The 18,980-nt window shown below is 44.0% G+C and overlaps 1 protein-coding gene across 2 annotated transcripts in view; it reads left to right on the forward strand.

Annotated features, from left to right (window-relative positions):
* CELF1 (CUGBP Elav-like family member 1) overlaps positions 1-18,980 on the forward strand; it is a 111,767-nt gene that overhangs the window by 32,112 nt on the left and 60,675 nt on the right. The gene's annotated exons all lie outside the window — the stretch shown is intronic.

An 18,980-nucleotide genomic window follows, 5' to 3' on the forward strand; every position in this document is an offset into this window, starting at 1 on the left:
TTTTTGCTGGTAATGGTATAAACTCAGGGTCTCATTCTAAGAATTCTTTTGTTTGGGACAGTTAGGAAGACAGACATATAGTAACTGCTTTGCTAAGATATTGTTTGTATACTTTACCTAAACTGTTAACCTAGTTTATTCTTGAGAAGTAGGAGATATTTGGGATTGATGCTTGGTGCAGTGATTAAGATATTTCTTGGGATGGTCGCATGCTGTATTGGAGTACCTGGATTGGAATCCTGCCTCTGCTTCCTGTTCCAGCTTCCTGGTACCACACACTCTGGGAGGCAACAGGTGATGGCTCAATTACTTGGACCCCGCCTACCCACATAGGAGACATTGGAATGGGTTCTGGGCTTCTGGCTTTGATTTGGCCTAGCCCCAGCTGTTGTGGGCATTTGAGGAGTGAACCAGCTGATGGAAGATCTCTCTGTTTCTCTGCCTTTCAAAGAGAGAAATAAATTTTAAAAATTTTAAGAAAAGCAGTAGTAGTTTAACTGTAAAAGAAGTGTCACGGCAGTGTGGTTTTTAAAAGGTAGGTAGCATTCATAGCATCTTTCTTTTTTATTTATTTATTTATTTTTTGACAGGCAGAGTGGATAGTGAGAGAGACAGACAGAGAAAGGTCTTCCTTTTTGCCGTTGGTTCACCCTCCAATGGCCGCTGCGGCCTGCGCATCTTGCTGATCCGAAGCCAGGAGCCAGGTGCTTCTCCTGGTCTCCCATGCGGGTGCAGGACCCAGGGACTTGGGCCATCCTCCACTGCCTTCCCGGGCTATAGCAGAGAGCTGGCCTGGAAGAGGGGCAACCGGGATAGAATCTGGCGCCCCAACCGGGACTAGAACCCGGTGTGCCAGCACCGCAAGGCGGAGGATTAGCCTGTTAAGCCATGGCGCCGGCCAACATTCATAGCATCTTTCGAAAGAGATCTATGGATCATTGTGAAGTTCTTATGGTCATCTAAACAGAGCTATTTCTACCCTCCCCCCTGGCTTTTTTTATTTATTTATTTGCAGTTTGAGACACAGATAGTGTGTGTTCCCATTGACTGATTCACTCTCCAGACACATACAGAGTTGGGGCTGGAGCTGGGCCCACAATAGTGAGTGTCCTAATTTGATTGGGCCCACATCAATGAGTGTCCAACGTGCTATTCTGATATATGTCTTCCCTAGCATTTTTTTTTTTCTTAAGATTTACTTATTTATTTGAAAGGCAGTTACACACACAGCGAGATCTCTTCCATCTGCTTGTTCACTCCACAAATGGCCACAGTGGCTGGAGCTGGGCCTATCTGAAGCCAGGAGCCAGGAGATTCTTCTAGGTCTTCAGTATGGGCGCAGGGGCCCAAGGACTTGGGCCATCTTCCACTGCTTTCTAAGGCCATAAGCAGAGCTGGATCAGAAGTGGAGCATCCAGGACTCAGACCCGTGCCCATATGGGAGGCCATTTTTACAGATGGCAGCTTTGTTGTACAGTGCCGGTCCCCTCGCTAACAGTCTTGTTTTTGTTGTTGTTTTTAATTCTCCATTTACAGATTGCTTTACAGTGGAAGAGAGCTGTGTTCAGAATTTTTTCCTCAGAACCTGAATTTTCTTCTTGTCTTTCATCTCTTTTATTCTGCCTATGTACTTTGTACCTCTTCTTCGTTGAGCTTGTACCTTCTGCACAGTTGACTCTATTATATCATCTTTGGGACTACAAAATAAAAGTTGGAAAATTTAAAGTTAAGGTTCCCAGAATAATGTCGCCCACATTGCACATATGTCACATTCTGAGTTTACTAGTTAAGCCTCTAAATATGTGCTTTATATACACTATGTGGAGTGTGATGACTTAGGTTGCCATGAGAACCTAAAATTTTAGACTTACATGGTTAGAAACAAGTGCTTTTTATTCTTTTATTGTCTTAGATGAAGACTAATTTTTTTTATTTAATATGATTTTTACAAATTGAGGCTAAGGCGGTAGCCATTCTTACATATTGCCTCTCTTGCTGACAGGATGGGTAGCTTCTTTTTTGTCTCTTACTACTTTTGTTACTAAGTGATAGGATTCGAAGTAGAAAACTAGAAACGTCATAAGAAAGTAAAGTTGGTAAGGAAGAGAACTATCTAGTGCGGTATCCTTCACAGTAATTCTCTCATGTAAGCTCCTTGACATGAGCTGTAGTGGTAACTGATAAGCTAAATTTTGCTCAAAAACTTTTATTAAACATTGTGGGGAGTACGTGACCGTTAGGCCTGGTGGGTAAGACACTTGTATCTGAGTGTCTGGAACGAAGTTCCGCTTCATGCCTTGTTCCAGCATTCTAGTGATGCATACTCTGGGAGGCAGCCAGTGATGGCCTCCCACCTGGAAGACCTGAACTGAGTTGCATCCTCCTGACTTGGAAAGTTATCTGGGGCAAATGAATGAACAAACCAGTGGAAGAGACCTTGCTCACGTTATCAAATAATAATTTGTAACAAGGTTTTTAAAAATAAAGCGTTGTTGGAGAGGTACCACCACATGGGATGTCTGCCTTCTGCACTGGAGTACTGTTTCACGTCCTGACTACTCTACTCCCAACCCAGCTTCCTGCTGATACATCCTGGGAGGCAGCAGATAATGGCACCAGTGCTTGGGTACCTTCCACTCACATGGGAAATCAGGAGTTCTGGGGCTTCTGTCTGTTGTGGGCAATTTGGGAGGTTAGCCAGCAGATGGAAGATCGATGTCTGTCTGTCTCTCACTTTCCCCCAACCCCCACATTTCTTTCTTCCACCCCCCTCCCAAAAAGATTTATTTGTTTGAGAGAGAGAGAGAATCTTTCATCCGCTGTTTCACTCACCATATAGCTACAATGCTGGGTCTAGCCAGGCTGAAACCAGGAGCCCAGAGCTTCCGGGTCTCCCACTTGCCCTTTCCCAGGTGCATTAGCAGGGAGCTGGATCAGAAGTGGAACAGCTGGGTATCAAACAAGCACCCATATTGGATGCTGGTGTCAGAGGCAGTGGCTTAGCTCCTCGGCAGCCGAAGATGGCTCAATTACTTAGGCCTCTGCCACCCACGTGGGAGACATGGAAGGAGCTCCTGGCTTCATCCTGGCCTAGCCATAGATCTTCCAGCCATTTGGGAAGTGAACCAGTGGAAGATCTCTCTCCCTCTTCTCTGTCACTCTGCCTTTCAAATAAAATCAAATTTTCAAATAAAAAATTTTATTTATTTATTTTTTATTTTTTTGACAGGCAGAGTGGACAGTAGAGGGAGATAGAAAGGTCTTCCTTTTTGCCGTTGGTTCACCCTCCAATGGCCGCCGCGGTAGGTGCGCCGCGGCCGGTGCACCGCGCTGTTCCGATGGCAGGAGCCAGGTGCTTATCCTGGTCTCCCATGGGGTGCAGGGCCCAAGCACTTAGGCCATCCTCCACTGCACTCCCAGGCCATAGCAGAGAGCTGGCCTGGAAGAGGGGCAACCGGGACAGAATCTGGCGCCCCGACCGGGACTAGAACCCGGTGTGCCGGCACCGCGCCGGTAGGCAGAGGATTAGCCTGTTGAGCCACGGCGCCGGCCATTTTAAATTCTTAAACCTATTTGGAGTCTTGGTTTCCTGTTGAAAATCTGCTAAAAGCCATCAACTTCTTATAAATGTGTATGCATATAAAATTTTACACAAGGAAGTTCTGGGAATTCATGAAATCTCAATGGATTCTAGTGGATCCTAGGTATGGATCCTGATCTAATCCAGTCACATTTTCCACTTCAGGAAACAGATCCAGAGAGGAGAAATGCAGTGTCAAAGGTCATACTCCAGATGTTTACAGTCATTTTAATTTTCAGGTTACGTTTTTAAGCAGTCATTCTTGATGTATACACTTTTGATGTTTTTCTTTTCTTTATTCTTTCTTAGTTGCTTTCACATAATCTTAGTAAAGTACATACACATAGCTAAAAGCTCTGATGTTACACAAAAAGCATATTAATCTATAGTAAACTGCTCTGTGGAAAATCAAAGTTGCTCCAGTAGGTCTGCGCAGATTTTTTTTTTAAGATTTGTTTATTCGCGAGGCAGAGTGACAGACATCTTCCATCTGCTGGTTCACCCTTGAATGCCTGCAACAGCCAGTTCTGGGTCAGGGTCAAAGCCAGGAGCCAGGAACTTCATCTGGGTTTCCCACTTGAATTGCAGAGACCCAAGTACTTGGACCATCTTCCACTACTTTCTGTGTTGATATCAGGAAACTGGATTGGAAGTAGAACAGTTGAAACCCGGACTTGCACTCTGACAGGGATGCTGGTGTCACAAACAGTAGCTTAACTGGCTGTGCCATGCCCCTGTGCAGATTCTTAAAAAGTATATAAACCACTATATACAATTAATATGGGACATTTGCATGTTTGCTTTGTGGGACATAAATTTGCCTGTACTGCTAGGAACCTCCCCCTTTTTCCCTTTTCAATATGTCAAACTAGGGGACAAGGCTTTGCATTGCATTAGGAGATCTAGGTAGTGGGATTGAGAATTTGCTATCATTTAGCATCAATTGCTGATCATTACTGCAATGCCTATGAGAGGCAAAGAGAAAATTTCAAGTGGTTTATATGCTGACAAATATATTAAAATAAGTACTTAAAGCAGACCACTTATATTTTAAGAATTTGATTTTGGGGGGCCAGTGCTGTGGGGCTGTTCCACTTTGATCCAGCACCCTGCTGATACACCTGGGAAGGCAGTGGAAGATGGCTGTTGAAACCATTTGGGGAGAGAAGATTTTTCTCTCTCTCCCTTTCTCTGTAACTTTGCCTTTCAAATAAATCTTGGAAAAAAATGTCTAAGATGGACTAATATTTTTATGAAAGTGTTATGTGAGAGACTTTAGAGTGGATGCGGAGTTATGATCTGAATTTATTTTTTCTTTAGAATATATTTTCCCTAATGTAGGCAAAAATTGTAGTTTTGCTTCCATGAGCTATGTGGTATTAATCTTATACTAGGGTGAAGCATTTTAGATAGAAAAAAATTTCAGAAATGGTGAGACCTTGGAAGTCAAGTAGTGCAAATCCTATATTCTCTCATACATAAGATATTTTAGGTGTGCTGAGTGCTGGTCATGGAACCCATGGAAGGTGGTCTCGACATGTCCCTCCTCACTCTTCTTCTCTGAATGTGCCTAGCTTTAGTAGTTTGACCTCATACTTTAGCACTAGTCCTATACTGTCCACCTGTATTATCCCATGTGTTAAGCTTATTATGCAGGAACTAGATTATTAGTATTGGAGACCAGTGACTGTGTGGTTTTTGTTTGCACTGCAGATACTAAGTACATATGCAGTGCGCAATGAGAACTTGGTTGATTAAGACCTAAAGAACAGAATCATGTGAGCCAATTGCCATTTTTTATCTTTGAAGAGTGGAACTCTGGTCAGAAATTAAGCTTTTTACATGCTTCATATTGAAATGAGTCTGAATGAATTATTCTTAGTAAAATAATTTTTGGAACATAAATATTTGACTTCTGATTATGTAAGCCAACATCCTGGGAAATATATTTTAAAATGATAATCAGAATTTATTTCACCGTACCAACCAGAAAATACAGAGGCTCCAAAATGTAGTCTGTGTCTTGGAATGGGAGCTTCATTCTGAAAGCAGTGAAGGCCACTGGGTTGAGCCTCACAGCTCCCTCTGATCCCATGAGATGACCCAGTGAAGTTTTTCACACCATTTTTTACATTTGCCATTTGGCTGAGGGATTCTTGCTGTAAATGGCTGAAACTACTGGCAGGTTCCTTGACTGAAATAGACACTCTCAAAACTTACTTCAGGTACCATCCTGTGTGTTTCTGTTTTTGGTCTGGAGCATGTGAACAGAATGCATGTGTTTCGAGATAATTGAGCTTTCACTAATGCCCCCTCTCAGCAACCATGTATGGGTAAAGCTGTTCAGTTCCCCGCTCCTCCCTCTCTGAGCACGGAGCAGAGTCTGTTCTGCTGAAGCTGCTGTTCCACTTTGCAGGTTTCTATATTTGTACAGCAGCAGCAGGAGCAGCCCACTAGCTAGGCCATGTGGCTGCCCTGTGGACCCGCCCTGTGCACCCACACTGGCTCAGACCTGCTCAGGACTCAGCCAGGGCTCTAAGCTTGTGTTCTCACATGCTTCCCTCTATACATTTCTGTGAAGGACTGAGGTTTTCAAGTCAAAGAGGTGACCCGTTTATCTTTCAGTTTTGCGTTGTTTAGGTCTGTCAGTTATGAGTTGTAGAGAATGTTTCAGAATCTCATGGAGGAGCAGGGAGGCAAGATTTATGTTGTTTAACAAAATAACATCTTGGGGCAGGGGTGCCAAACTGGTAAATGTAGTGTCAGAAATGATCTTTGGGTTCCCTTGAAAACATCTTTTTCAAGTAATGGAGTTTTTTTCTCCTTTGTTTCTTTCCCGGTCACAAAGATCAGCTTTTAGGGGTGAACTGAATTCCTTTCCCGGTACACAAATTTCTCAACATAAAATTTGAGTAAAAAAAAAGATAAAATGTCTCCATCTTCTTAAGGAATGATTTAGTGAATCTTTAGGGGAGAGGGTGCAGTAGGGTAAGCCTACTGACTTGGTCCTTTGCTGGGAAAAGAGCTGTTGGGAATGCCCTGTTGCTCCGGGCTTTGCAGCAACCTGTGCTATGTTTGCACTGATTCGGAGTGCTTTGTAAAGTCTAGCCTTACAGAGGCCTTGTAATGCCTTTTGGTGTCATGTCTATTTAAGGAGTAGTAGGGGACATGACTTGTAGACAGATTTCAGTCTATTTTCAAAGGATACTATATTTGATTGCTACATTTTAAGAGAATGTCTTATTGATTTATCATAAAATACTCTATTTAAACTGATATGAATCTCTGCTCATAATTAAGTCTAAATTCAAATTTGTTTATTTTACAGTTTCTTTTTACTCCCCTCCCCCTCCCCCCATGAGTCATAAGCATGCAGAGTTGGGAATAGCATTTGTCAGCTGAGTGGGGATGAGACAGTTCCTGCACATGTTGGTAGCTGTGGCTGAGGAAGAAAGACTGAACAAGAGAGAAGCGCCCACACTCGGGCAGCTTCTTGTGTCTGTGTAGTGTGGATGCCGAGTTCTCTGACCATTTGCTGATGTGTTCTGGCTCAGTCACTTTGGGATCTGCTCTGCAACTTGTCCTTTATTGGCTTTAGTCTGTATGTGTTTTTATGGGCCTAGTACCTGGTGCTGAACGAGCCTCTTGTGGGCCCTGTATACTACTGACTTTCAAAAACTTCACCTTTCTCCTTCTTGGCAAGTCTTAGTGCCTATCTGATTTTACTTTCCTATTGTTTTTCCATTTATACCGTGAATCACTGTGTACCTTGTGTAGGGGTGTCTTTGGAGATTAAAACCAGTGGCAGCTCTTTGGTTTTATAGCTCAGCCTCAGTAAGTGACACTGTGGTTAGTGCATCTGTATTCCAGCATTCCCTTTGTTCTTGGTCCTTTAAAAAAAAAGATTTATATATTTACTTGAAAGAGCTACAGAGAGAGAGAGAGAGAGAGAGAGAGAGAGAGAGAGAGAGAGAAGGGAAGGGGGGGAGGAAAGCGGAGGGGAGGAGAGGAGAGAGAAGAAGAGTTAAGAGAAGAGACAGAGGTCTTCCATCCACTGGTTCACTCCCCAGATGGCTGCAAAGTCCAGAACTGAGCCAGGTCGAAGGCAGGTGCTTCATCTGGTTCTTCCCTGTGGGTAACAGGGTCCCAAACACTTGAGCCATTTCCTGCTGCTTTCCCCAGGCCATTAGCAAAGGGCTGGATCGGAAGAACAGCTGGGACACTAATTGTTGCTGTTGCAGATGGCAGCTTTACCTCCTATGCCACAACACCAGCCTTTTTTAAATTAATGACTTCCCTTGTCTCATTGGTTTATATTTATCCATTTGAAAGCTTCTGGAAGTCCTTTTTTGGTAAGGGAAGGGAAATAAATAAATTTTTATTGATAAATAAGTGCTCTTACAAGTAAGTGGTTCAGTATTTCTTGAAGAGTACTGTATAGGACTTACACTGGGGGCTGGCATCTTGTTGGCATAGACAGTTAAGCTACCTCATGCGATACAGCCTCCCATAGGACTGCCAGTTCAAATCCTGGCTGTGCTCTACTTCTGATCTGGCTCCTTGCTAACACACCTGGGAAAGCAGCTGAAGAGGGCCCAAAGGCCTGGGCCTCTGCTTCCCTTGTGGGAGACCTGGATGGCGTTCCAGGGTCCTGGAACAGTTCTCCCTGGCCATTTGGGGAGTGAACCAGCAGATGGAAGATTGAGCTCTCTTTCACCCTCTTTGTCTCTGTAACTGTGCCTTTTTCAATTAAATGATAAAATAAAAATCTGAAAGAAAAAAAAATCATACTGGTAGTTCCATTGGGAGTTGAAATTTTGTCAGCCTGTTATATGTCTTTTACTCCCCTCTTCTCCTAGTAGAATATTTCCATGTAATCTCAGGTGCACCATTTTGAAGAAATATAATCATTTTGTCAAAGACTAAAACTTTTTGGTATTCATCCTCTTACACCATAGATAGGCACCAACCTTAGTGCCTATAATAATAATAGTAGTAGTAAATGCTTATTGATAATCATTTCCTGTGTGCCAGACCCTGTTCTAAGTGCTTTACATATATAATCCTTTAATCCTGACAGAGACTGTAGGATACCTACTGCTTCCCTAACTGTTTTCCACATGAGGAAACAGTTATATAGAAGTTCAATAGTTTGCACACAGTTACCTAGCTGGTGAATGATAAAGATGGGATTAGAAAGCAATTGATGGAGCTGGTATTGTGGTACAGCCAGTTAAAGCCCTGGCTTGCAGTGCTGACATCCCATATGGGCGCCAGTTTGAGTCCCAGCTGCTCCACTGCTGATCCAACTCCCTGCTAATGCACCTGGGAAAGCAGCGGAGGATATCTCAAGTCCTTGGGCCTGCCATGGGAGACCCAGAAGAAGTTCCTGGCTCCTGGCTTTGGATTGGCCCAGCTCCAGCCATTGCAGCCATTTAGGGAGTGAACCAGCCGATGGAAGATCTCTCTATCTCTCTCTATCTCTGTCTCTACCTCTCTTTATAACTCTGTCAGATATATAAAATAAAAATAAAAAAAGAAAGCAACTGGTACTGCTGCTGTCTGGGTATGGGGTACATCACAAGCTTGCAGTTTAAGTCTTTGTCTATGAATGTTGTTAACATACTTGGAATATTACTTGGAATTACTGAATTATGATTCAGTCTGAGTTTCATTTTAGGATTCTGTTATGAAAATAATTATGTGGCTTTGGTTTTGCAGGTCACCATCAACTATGCTAATTCATTTAGTGACAGTAGAGAGCAGCAAGTCTAATAGCAAGTTTGTGGAGCATCCCAGGATTATTCATTTATCTGTGTACCAGACCGTTTACTGAAGATTTGGAAAGCAGAATTAATTTTGTCTTCCTTAACTCTTGTTTCCTGACCACACATCTTCTGGAGATGCCTTTACAGGGGGTGCAGGGAAAAGGAAGACTGGAAAATTTTGCCTAATACATAAATTATAACCTCCATGAATGTGACAGATTAACAGGGAAATCTGTTTAAAAGAAATGATGGAGGGAGAATTGCTGGTAGGCCAACTAATTTCAGTGGATGGTAGCAAAAATGATATTTTGTAATGGGCAGTATGATCAAATAACACAAACATTTGATTTATATAGAGAAATAGGAAATTTCTCTCTAGGTTTTTTTGGGGGGAGCTCTAAATTTATGGTAGCACTTCTCCTAGACACACACTGTATCATGTTTTTTTTTTTTTTGACAGGCAGAGTGGATAGTGAGAGAGAGAAAGGTCTTCCTTTTTGCCGTTGGTTCACCCTCCAATGGCCGCTGCGGCCAGCGCATCTCTCTGATCTGAAGCCAGGAGCCAGGTGCTTCTCCTGGTCTCTCATGCGAGTGCAGGGCCCAAGCACTTGGGCCATCCTCCACTGCCTTCCCGGGCCATAGCAGAGAGCTGGCCTGGAAGAGGGGCAACCGGGATAGAATCCGGCGCCCCAACCGGGACTAGAACCCGGTGTGCCGGCACCGCAAGGCGGAGGATTAGCCTGTTAAGCCACGGCGCCGGCCCTCATGTTTTTTATGTTTCTGGTACAAGTCATTTTCTGAACAAGATCATAAACTTAAGGACCCGGTTTGGGCTTTTCTTTTTGTAGGTACCCTCTTTAGCTCTAAGTATATAATAGATGATTTTTAAAAAACGTGCTGGGAGTGAGAGTTTGATGCAGCTGTTAAGACTTGGGATGACTGCATCCTATATTGGGGTACCTCAGTTCCAGTCTTAGCTTTGCTTCTACTTCTAGCTTTCCACTAATATGCACCCTGGGAGGCAGCAGTGATGGCCCAAGTAGTTGAGGGACCCAGCCATGACTGCTGTGGGCATTTGGAGAGTAAACCAGCAGATGAAAGATCTCTCACCCTCTTTCTCTGCCTTTCAAATATATGTAATACAATTATATGTATTATGTATATGTGTATATACATGATATATACACATATACATAATATATATATATATTTTATATACATAAAGGAGTGAATGCCACATTCCATGTCGGAGTGCTTAGGTTCAAGTCCTGGCTTTTTTCTTTTTTCTTTCCTCCCCTCCCCTCCCTTTCTCTCCCCTCTACTCTCCTCTCCTTTCCTGTCAGAGTTACAGAGAGAGAGAGAGAGAGAGAGAGAGAGAGAGAGAGGGGTCTTCCATCCACTGGTTCACTCCCCAATTGGCTGCAGCGAAGCCAGGAGCTTCTTCCGGGTCTCCCACGCAGGTGCAGGGGCCCAAGGACTTGGGCCATCTTCTACTGCTTTCCCAGGCCATAGCAGAGAGCTGGATCAGAGGTGGAGCAGCCGGGTCTCAAACTGGTGCCCATATGGGATGCCAGTGTTTCCGGCCAAGGCTTTAACCCACTGTGCCACAGTGCTGGCCCCCTAGCTCTATTTCTGACCAGTCCCAGCTGTTACATTTGGGGAGTGTCAGCATATTGAGATCTCTCTGTCTTTCAAAAAGAAAGGTTGTTGCTGTTTTGGTTGATAGAGTTTCCATTTTCTAAAGAGCTTGTTTTTGTGCAAATGAAATCAGAGTGCTGACAAGTTTAATTTTGTGGACTTTTTTTTTTTTTTTTTAAGGAGTGAAGTGAAGGAGGTGATAGAGATCATTTAAATGGGTGTTTAAATATGAGAAACACTTTTCAGAGCACAACTGGAGAATGATGAAAGCATAGTGATTGTTGAAGTCACTTGTTAAAAGGTGATGATGTCTAAAGAGATGTTGGGAATTTGTTCAAGCTACATTGAACATACTCCCTGATTGGCTGAAGCAGAACTATAACTTTTGTACTTTCTAGCATATAGGCTGTCTCAGGAAGAATTTCTACCAAAAGAAATAATTTCTGGCTTCTTGAATTAAGAACTGAAAGAGTGGGTGGCACTGTGACATAAGCAGGTAAAGCAGCTGCCTGTGGCGCCGGCATCCCATATGGAACCAGTTTGAGTCCTGGCTGCTCCGCTTCCAATCTAGCTCTCTGCTATGGCCTGGGAAAGCAGTGGAAGATGGCTCAAGTCCTTGGGCCCCTGCACTCATGCGGGAGACCTGGAAGAAGCTCCTGACTTCAGATCATCCCAACTCTGGCCATTGTGGCTGTTGGGGAATGAACCAGCCGATGGAAGACCTCTCTGTCTGCTTCTGCCTCTCTGTAACTCTGCCTTCCAAACAAATAAATAAATCTTTAAAAATAATTAATGAAATTGAATAAACTTTCCTGTTTTTCAAGAGAATAGGATAAATATCCTGAGATAAGACCATATGGAAGCATCCTGCTTGAGTACCCATGTGTTTGAGGGTAAGGTAGGGGCAGATGGTACAGGCAGGGTTCTTGGCTGCCTGGTCCCAGGGTGTTGGAGATGGTAAAAGTTCGATGGTTGGTATTGTGAAAGGACTGTTGTGTGCTGTTTGTATTGGGCATGTCTACCTAAGAGGTGACATGAGCTCAATGAGAGGATTTTGATGTGTTGGGTAGTGTCAGGGGAAGATAAAAGAAGAAGCAGGGAGGTGCTGACTGGGGATGATAAATTGGAACTAAGCCTCCCTCAGATTAGGGAGAGGGAAAGAAGGATACAGTGTGAAAAACAAGATTCCAGATTCCAGGCTACTTCTGTTTTCGAGAGTCCTCAGGTAAGATATTGCAGGAGTAGAATTTTTCTGTTCAAACTTGTAAGCCGTTTTGATTTTGGGATAGTAGGCCAAAAGCTGTATTTATAGAACTTGTTTTGACATACTGTCCCTTGCCTTCCTGACTGGAATCCAGCTACTGTTGCACTTTGCCTTGGCAGGAAGGATTGATTGAAGAAAACCTGTGAGTAGATGTACAGGTGATTGAAACTAGCTCCAGACTTTGTAAATGGGGCAGCTATAAGGTTTGCAGTTCATGCTGCACAAATGCCAGTTGAGTTGCTGGAATAATGTAAGATGATGTAATTACCAGCTCACATGTGATATGCTGCTGGTTTGCCTGCATAATAGCTGTTTCCACACAAAAACTTGGAGGCAAAGAAGGAAAATGGTACAAAAAACAAAATTCTTTGGAACAGAGTATGAGTCGGGAATTTTTCTTTACTTTTTGCTTCATAGTTTTAAAAATTTCTTTTCAAAATTTTCAATATTGATAACATATTCATAAGTAAATCCACCTGGTACTACACCTCTTCAACTACCATTAGTAACTACTTCTTTTTCCTGTGTAATTCCTTTCTTATATATCATGACCAGTTAGCTGCTTTATTCTCTTCAGTAGCTATAGAGTATAGAACACTCTATATGGTTGGTTACATTATAATTAATTTAGTCCCCAATAGGCATATAGTTCTGGTTTTTTGTTTTTTTTTTTTGTTTTGTTTTGTTTTTTGTTTTTTTGACAGGCAGAGTGGACAGTAGAGGGAGACAGAGAGAAAGGTCTTCCTTTTTGCTGTTGGTTCACCCTCCAATGGCCGCCGCGGTAGGCGCGCTGCGGCCGGCGCACCGCACTGTTCCGATGGCAGGAGCCAGGTGCTTATCCTGGTCTCCCATGGGGTGCAGGGCCCAAGAACTTGGGCCATCCTCCACTGCACTCCCTGGCCACAGCAGAGAGCTGGCCTGGAAGAGGGGCAACCGGGACAGGATCGGTGCCCCGACCGGGACTAGAACCCAGTGTGCCGGCGCCACAAGGTGGAGGATTAGCCTGTTAAGCCACGGCGCTGGCCATAGTTCTGGGTTTTGCTTTTTTTTTTTTTTTTTTAAAGATTTTATTTATTTGAGAGGTAGAATTACAGACAGAGGGAGAGACAGAGAGAAAGGTCTTCCATCTGCTGATTCACTCCCACATGGCCGCAAAGGCTAGAGCTGAGCCAATCAGGAGCCAGGAGCTTCTTCCAAGTCTCCCACATGGATGCAGGGACCAAAGCACTTGGACCATCTTCCACTGCTTTCCCAGGCCATAGCAGATTGGAAGTGGAGCAGCTGGCACTAGAACTAGATCCATATGGGATCCTGGCACCACAGGTAAAGGTTTAGCCCACTAGGCCACAGTGCAGCGTGCCCCACCCCCCCTTCTAAGATTTATTTATTTGAAAGGCAGATCTGCAGAGAAAAGGAGAGACAGATATTCCATCCGCTAGTTCATTTCCCAAATGGCCACAACGACCAGGGCTAGGCTAGGCCGAAGCCAGAGCTTCATCTGGGTCTCCCATATGGGTACAGGGGCCCAAGCACTTGGGCTGTCTTCTGCTGCTTTCCCAGGTTTGTTAGCAGGGAATTGGATAGGAAGTGGAGCAGCTGGGACTTGAACTAGCACCTGTATGGGATGCCGGCACTATAGGTAGTAGCTTTACCTGCTACACCACAATGCTGGCCCCTGTGACGTTAAAAAATTTTTTTTTTTAATTTTGCAAGTCAGATTTACAGAGACAGGAGGGAAAGTCAGAGAGATCGCTCTTCTAGTCACTGATTCACCCAGATGGTTGCAGCGGCTAGCACTGGGCCAGGTGAAAGCCAGGAGCTGCATTGGATCTCCCATGTGGGTGGCAGAGGCCCAGACACCTGGGTTATCTTCCACTGCTTTTCCCAGGCCATTACAGGGAGCTGGATGGGAAGTGGAGCAGCCAGGACACTAGCTGCTGCCCATATGGGATGCTAGTTTCATAGGCTGCAGCTTTATCTGGTATGCCACAACACCGGCCCTGTAAACTGTATTCTTATACTCCTTTACATATTTTGTGTTCATCAGATAGTTATTTGTAAGCTAAATTTATAGAACTGGAATTGCCAAATTCATGTTGAGCTTTCAGTGTTGATGGGATACTTAAAGTTCCTTTTAATATTTTGCAAGTGATACCATGCTTTGCAGAATATTATTAGTGGAGAAGGAGATCTTAGTACTGCAACAGCTGTCAAATTACCATCCTAAATGGTTACTGGAGTGGATGTAGGACTTGAAAATCTGAAAGACATAAGAAACCTTGAGGTGAGCATGGCTATCTTTTTTTTTTTTTTAATTTATTTATTTACTTGAAAGAGTTACACAGAGAGAAGGAGAGGCAGAGAGATAAATAGAGGTCTTCCATATGCTGGTTCACTCCCTAGTTGGCTGCAACAGCCGGAGCTGTGCTGATCTGAAGCCAGGAGCCAGTTGCCTTCTCCAGGTCTCCCATGCGGGTCAGGGGCCCAAGGACTTGGGCCATCTTCTACTGCTTTCCCAGGCCATAGCAGAGAGCTGGATCAGAAGTGGAGCAGCCTGGACTCGAACTAGCGCCCATATGGGATGCCGGCACTGTAGGCAGCGGCTTTTCCTGCTACGCCACAGGGCCAGCCCTTAGCATAACTATCAAAGCTAGCAACCATTAGAACCAGAGAAGAGCCATGTTGCTGAGGGGAATTTGGTAATAGTAGATGAATCTGCAAGTCACCCTTATTTCACTCTGAGAGTATTAGTTTTACTCATATATGATGTCTTCCAATTAGAACACTTGTGATCCATACTTACTGAGATGTCCTTTTCTCAAAAAGCCACTCAGATTGATTTCATGAGACCACTGAGACTTCAGTATTTACCTGTGACTTTCAGGTAGTTGTCATTATCAAGTTTGTTAATCACTTCAAAAAATAAAAGCGAAGTTGGGGCCAGCACTATGGCGCAGCATGTTAAGCCACATTTGCCAGGTTGTCATCCATCCATATGGACACCAGTTTTGAGTCCTGGATGCTCTGCTTACAATCCAGCTCCCTGCTAATGTGCCTGGGAAACAGTGGAAGATAGCTTAAGTGCTTAGGCCCCTGCACCCACATGGGAGACCCCAAAGAAGCTCCTGGCTTCAGACTGGTCCATCTCCGATAATTGGGGCCATTTGAGGAGTGAACAAGCAGATGGAAGATTCATATTCATTCTCATTCTCTCTCTCTTACCCCCTTGTAATTCTTTCAAATAAATCTTTAAATAAAAGTGAAGTTATAGTTGAGTGTTCTAATATAATAAAAAGCATTTTATAAACTATGCCTTATTTTACCAAGAAAGCTCAAGTTTGAGTGACTGTAGAACCTAGGTCACTTAGTCCATTCTCTACACTTTAGTTTCCTCATTGAAAAATGGAAGTGGAAATGCTAAAGAATCTCCTTTGAGCACTCAGAAAAATAACTATGAAATAATTTCCAGAAGGTTATGTATTACAATGACTGTTCAGAGCTATCAAAAATTACAAGATAATTTTAAAAGTAACTCTGACAGTGCTTTAGAAAAAATTAGTCACATTCTGCCTACGTGGTGCTAGCATATGGTGCAGCCCTGATGAGCTGCACAAGTGGGCTGAAATCAAAATGCATTTGGAGAGAGGAGCAGCAGTGACTCACTAGATGAGACAGATCTGGCCTTATGGCAGGGCAGCTAAAGTAAGAGGAGGGATTGGTGGCCTCATAACATGCCAAATTGGAGCAAGTGATACATGAATATTATGGAAAAATTGAATGAGTCCTTGTGTTTGCATTCCTGGTGTCATGATCCCTGGCTCCGCAGACCCTACTTCTTCCATGGGGAACCTTTGCCACTCTGACTTACAGGCGTTGTTCCCTGTGCCATTGAAGGTAGAAGCCCCCAGGCAAATACTTAGCACTAGTGTACCTGGAATGTTGCAGACTGGAAAGATACTTCTCAGCATTCTAATTGTGCCCAGACAGAACTGCAGGTAGCTACCGTGTGTAAACTGGGCCGCCACATCCGCTCATCCAGTGTTGATACTGCTGCCTGGAGAAGGAAACAAAAGGAGTCACAGAAAGAATGAAGCTTCTCCACCCCCACCTCACAGTACAGGAAGGAAAGACTGTATAGAGAGGAAAGAAGTACTCTGAAACCATGAGGATTTGGGGAAGAAATAGGAAAAGAGAGTTTGTTTGTTTATTTGTTTGAAAGGCAGAGTTAGAGAAAGAGAGAGAGATCCTCCATCCACTGATTTAGTACTCAAGTGGCTGGGGCTGCTGGGCCAGGCCAAAGCCAGGAGCCTGGAACTCCCTCCTGTTCTCCACTCCAGATGGGTGGCAGGAATCCAAGTAGTTGGATTATCTTCTGCTACCTTCCCAGGTACGTTAGAAGGGAACTGGTTCAGAAGTGGAGCAGCCCGGACTTTTTGCTGGGATGCCAGTGTGAGGAGCCGTGGCATAACCTGCTGCACCACCACACTGGCCCCAGGAAAAGAGGTTTTTTTTTAAAAAAAAAATGTGTTTTGGGGCCTGTGTTGTAGTGTAGCAGGTTAAACCTCTGCCCACAACGCTTGCATTCCATATGGGAGTTGGTTTGAATCCCAGTTGCTGCAATTCCAATCCACACCCTTGCTAATGTGCTTGGAAAAGCAGTGGAGAATGGCCCAGGTCCTTGGGTCCCTGCCCCCATGTGGGAGACCCAAAAGAATTTCCTGGCTCCTGATTTCTTCCTGGCAGTTGCTGACATTTGAGGAGTGAACCAACAGACGGAAACTCACTCTCTCCCTCTCCCTCCCTCCATCCCTCCCTCCCTCTGCCTTCCTCCCTCCCTCTGTCTCTCTCGCTTGCTCTCCTCTCTTTGTAACTCTGCTTTTCAAATAAATAAATCTTTTTAAAAAATGTGCTTCACATTCTTTCTGTGCCTCTTCTGAGCACCTCCAAAATGGGCTACTTTGCAGGTGAAATGACTTACTAGGAACATTATGGTTATATGGAAAGAGCAGATAACAAAACGGCAGGTGAGATCACTGATTATGGAGAAAGGATGAGAAGGCTCAACTCCTTCACCCTCACTTAACTTTATTGTACCCTTTTTGGTATGATTCCAGAGGATTTAACAGTTTTGTTCATTTTATGAAATAAATGATATAGGTTGTAACATATAAGTAAGGGTGCTATTGGCAAAGTCAAGCGTTAGGCCAGTTCTTTTATTTTAAGATTTATTTCTTTATTTGAAAGAATTATAGAGAGGCACAGGGCAGAGGCACAGAGATAGAGAGGTCTTCGATCCGTGGGTTCACTCCCCAAATGGCCACAATGGCTGGAGCGGGGGCCAATCTGAAGCAGGAGCCAGGCGCTTCCAGGTCTCTCACGCAGGTGCAGGGGCCCAAGCACTTAGGCCATCTTCCACTGCTTTCCCAGGCCGCAGCAGAGAGCTGGATCAGAAGTGGAACAGCTGGGACTAGAACCAGCGTCATATGGGATTCTGACTCTGCAGGCTGTAGCTTTACCCACTACGCCACAGCTCTGGCCCCTAGACCAATTTTAACTCTGGTCTTAAATATAGACTACTTGGGGCTGGCGGAGTGATGTTGCAGGTAAATCTGCCGCCTAGGTGACTTCCCATGTGGATGCTGGTTCAAGTCCTGGCTCCTCCACTCCCCACCCAGCTCACTGCTAATGTGCCTAGGAAAGCAGCAGAAGATGGCCCTAATGCTTGGGCCCTCCTCCCATGTGGGAGACCCAGATGAAGCTATTGGTTTCAGCCTGGCCCAGTTCTGGCTGGTGCAGCCGCTTGGGGGAATTAACTGTGTCTCTCCCTTTCTCTTTCCAGTAAATAAATCTTTTTGAAAAATAATAAAATATACATGAGTTTCCAAATTTTTTTGTACCAAAATTATCTTTTAATCCCATTTTTTTCATGAGCCTTTTAAGTACCCCCACATCTGTGGTAGAGATTTAATTAGGTAGGTATTTACAGTCTGAATGGAAAAAATACAGTTAGGCTTGTAGGTGACTTAGTGATAGTCTTGGTTAAGCTAGAAGGATGGGAACAAGTTGGAGGAAAGGTTGTAAGCCCCATGAGAGAGGGGTTTCTACAGGAAACCTTCCCGACCCGTCTTCACATGTCTTGCATAAAATAGCACAGGGTTATTAGCTCTCCTCTGACAAGGAGGAGATATGAGAGTGCCAAGTTACGAAACCTGATGGAAGTTTTCAAAGTTGTTACCACAACAATTTAACAGGACTGAACTGTACACTTAAAAGTGGTTAAGATGGTAGATTTTCTGTTATTTATTTATTCTTTTTTAAATTAAGATTTTTTTAAAGTTGGGGGAAAATATTGTTGCCACTACAGAAAGGATGAACATACTGGCCAGTGTGGAGAAGGAGATGAGGTTGAGATCTGTTTATAAATGTCCCTACTAAGGTCATGGAGAGGACACACTTAGATGACTCATAGTCAACAAAGATCAAGAAGCACCACACTTACCCTCAATCATACAGAGGAACTAGTTGAGTAGCCAGAGAGCAAGTGTCACCAGAAAGAAGAGAATTTTTCTATGGCACAGAGAGTATTAAAAGTCTTGTCCTGGGCTGGTGCCATGGTGCAGTCGCTTAATCCTCCGTCTGTGGTGCCAGCATCCCATATGGGTGCCAGTTCTAGTCCTGGCTGCTCCACTTCTGACCCAGCTCTCTCTGTGGCTTGGGAAAGTAGTAGAAG

Source organism: Lepus europaeus, chromosome 7, assembly GCF_033115175.1.
Source record: "Lepus europaeus isolate LE1 chromosome 7, mLepTim1.pri, whole genome shotgun sequence".
In the NCBI taxonomy this organism is placed as follows: Eukaryota; Metazoa; Chordata; class Mammalia; order Lagomorpha; family Leporidae; genus Lepus; species Lepus europaeus.